The sequence below is a fragment of the Podarcis erhardii genome (assembly GCF_964252035.2).
Source record: "Podarcis erhardii genome assembly, chromosome: 1".
Classification (NCBI taxonomy): Eukaryota; Metazoa; Chordata; class Lepidosauria; order Squamata; family Lacertidae; genus Podarcis; species Podarcis erhardii.
The window spans coordinates 8,917,180-8,920,621 of NC_138497.1; positions in this window are offsets into that span (position 1 = coordinate 8,917,180).

Sequence of the window (3,442 nt, forward strand, 5' to 3'; positions counted from 1 at the left end):
GCCAAGCCCATATAGAAGGCATCTAGCATTTCAGTACTGTATTGGGCGTTTTAATTACTGTACGTCTCAAACTTTTCCTCATTTTGGTCTATTGTAAACTGGTTTTGAGGGCACTGTTGTTGTTTTAAACATCAAAGTGGAGTATAACTTCCTGAATTTGCTAAAGTTAATATTTAGGTAAATTTAATAATTTATTTTTTAACTATTAAGTTTGTTCAGTAACTCTCAATCTCAGGGTCAGGGGTCCAAGACCCACATCAGGTGAAAGACTCCTGGCACTGCAGGGGGGTTGGACTAGCTGTCCCTTGTGTCCCCTTCCAACTGTACAGTTGAGTCCATGAAATATTATGAAACAAACACAAACAAATACCCAAATTTGACTCATTCATTGTTGAATCACTGACTCCAGCTACAAAAGCTGAGGCTGCTCAAAAGGCCAGAGACCACACATTTTACATTTTACTTCATTTAGCAATGTTTTCTTTTGAAATGTTTTAAGACTTTAGTTGTTGTTAACTTTGTGTTAAATATGTATGCTAGAGTTGACCTCCAGTGTAATGTTTTGTTTTGAAGTCTCTTTAAGATGTTTTAGTTTCCTGTTAATTAGGCGGCTCTGAATGTTATACTTTGTATTTGACTTTCTTCAGTAACGTTTTATTCTGGGTTGTTTCATTTGATGTTTTAATGTGCCACAAACCACGACCCATAAAGCACCCATGTTGCACGCCTTTTACTAAGGACTTCTATATGACGTTTGTCAGGGGCTCAGGAGCAGAGGCACAGGAGAGGGAGGAAATGGAGAGCGAGGGGGAGGAATCCGAGGGGAGCGTAGGCGGTGACAGTGGTCAGAGTGATTCCATGAGCCTCTCCAGCGAATCGGAAGATTCACAGAAGGGAGCGCCGATGGCCAGGGCAAGGGGGGTGCCAAGGGGGAAACACCAGAAGGAAGGGGCCAGCGGGGACTCCCAGAGCAGCAGTTGGAAATCAGGACCAGCTTCCCCACCAGAGCGCAGTGGGGGGGAGGAGTCCCAGGCATCGGGACCAGTGTTCTCACCACCAGCGAGAGGAGATGAGTCAGGGTTGACCACGCCTCCATCGGAGAGCGGGGAAACGGTCAAGAGGAAAGTTACCGGCTGGGCGCACGTGCCAAGTTCAAATGTACAGGCGAGTGGCACAGCAGGTAGCCCGGATAGGGAGCCAGGTCCTAAAGCCCGCCGGAAGGAGGGGCAAGACTCAGGGGGGTCAGCGTCAGAAGAGTCCAGAAAGGAGGAAACCCCAGGGGGCAGAAGGACCCAGAGGAGGAAAGAACAACGGAAGAGGTGGAGTAAGGCTAGAGTCTTAAACTGGTGTCTAGGAGGCGGAGACTCAGATGGAGCTTCGCCGGTCTAAGATCTAAGACGTAGAGTTGCACGCTGCGGTTTGGAAATGGAAACTAATCTTCAATAAAGACTTTTATACGTTATTACTGGCTAGCGTTGGTCCTCTGTGAGCTGGGACCTGGAGGCAACTCTGACAACGTTAGTTACATTTGTGTTGTGTGTTGTAAACTGCTCTGTGGTCTTCTGGCAAAGGGCAGTAAATAAATTTAATAAATATTAATACAGTGTTGCCCCGCAAGACAAACGCCTCGGAAGACGAAAAACTCGCTAGACGAAGGAGTTTTTTGTTTTCTTAGCCGCTTCACAAGATGCATCTCCCTATGGGCTTGCTTCGCAAAACGAAGCTTGCCCTGCAAGCTCCGGGGATAGCGGGGAAGCGCAGCGCGTCTTCCCCGCTGTCCCCAGACCTCTTTTGAAGCAAGGGGCAGCGGGGAGAAGATCGCTTCTCACTGTTGCCAGCCCCGCAATCTCCGGGGACAGAGGGGAAGGCACGCGCATTCCCCTCTGTCCCCGGACCCCTTTTGAACCAAGGGGCGGCAACGCGCTTCCCCTCTGTCCCCGGAGATTGTGGGGCAGGCAACGGGGAGAAGCAATCTTCTCCCCGCCGCCCCTTGCTTTAAACAGGTCCAGGGACAGAGGGGAAGGTGTGCGGTGCTTCCCCTCTGTCCCCGGACGGTCTCCATAGGAACGCATTGATTGATTTTCAATGCATTCCTATGGGAAACCGTGCTTCGCAAGACGAAAAACTCGCAAGAAGAAAAAACTTGCGGAACGAATTAATTTCGTCTTGCGAGGCACCACTGTAATAATAGTGGAAAGCAGTGAACTTCGGCTGAGGGGCCAGGACCCACTATTTGGGTCGTGGGATGATCTAATATGGGTCACAAGAGCAGCACTGCCAACATATATAAATATAAATTTATAAATTAAAAATAGAAATAGAAACAGTGATGGTGTTTTCATATGTGCTGGAAGCCACCCAGAGTACCTGGGGAGACCTATTTTCCAGGGATGTCCCTGACTTACAGGTTTCTGATTTCATCCTGGAATGTCCTGCTTTTCCTTAGGACAGCCCTATTTTCATCTGAGAAATGTTGGAGGGTATGGCGTTATCTGACCCTCAAGGCAATCCTATAGTGGGAAGATTTTTTAAAATGTTCCCTTTTTTATTATGTTTTTATATACAGTGGTGCCTCGCAAGACGAAATTAATTCGTTCTGCGAGTTTTTTCGTCTAGCGAATTTTTCGTCTTGCGAAGCACGGCTATTAGCGGCAAGATATTTTCATCTTGCAAAGCAAGCCCATAGGGAAATTTGTCTTGCGAAGCACCTCAAAAGCGGAAAACTCTTTCGTCTAGCGAGTTTTTCGTCTTGCGGGGCACAACTGTATGTTGGAAGCTGCCCAGAGTGCTTGGGGCAGCCCAGTAAGATGTGTGTGGGGTATGTATGTATAAATCATCATCATCATAAAAATATAAAGAGGTATAGAAATGAAATGAATAAGAATGGAATGGGACATCCCTATTTTCATTGGATAAATGCTGGAGGGTACAGATCCAGCCAGATGGGCAGGGTAATAATAATAATAAATTCCCCCCCCCCCGGAAAATATAAAGTGGTATAGAAATAAATAAATAAATAAATAATACTAGATTTTTGTCTTTAAAGTATAAAGCGGCATAGAAATGAAATGAATAATAACAATGGAATGGGACGTCCCTATTTTCATCGGAGAAATGCTGGAGGGTATGGACCCAGCCAGATGGGCAAGATATTAATAATAATAAGAGATTTCCCTCCCTGAAAATATAAAGCTGTATAGAAATAAAATGAAAAATTATTATGGAATGGGACGTCCCTATTTTCATTGGATAAATGCTGGAGGGTATAGATCCAGCCAGATGGGCGGGGTAATAATAATATATTTCCCCCCTTGAAAATATAAAACGGTATAATAATAGTAATAGTAAGAGGAGTAGTAATAATAATAATAATAATAATAATAATAATGGGGTTTTGCCAGCTGCCCGCCTGCCTCTCTTCGTCTTCCTCTGCACCCCCCTC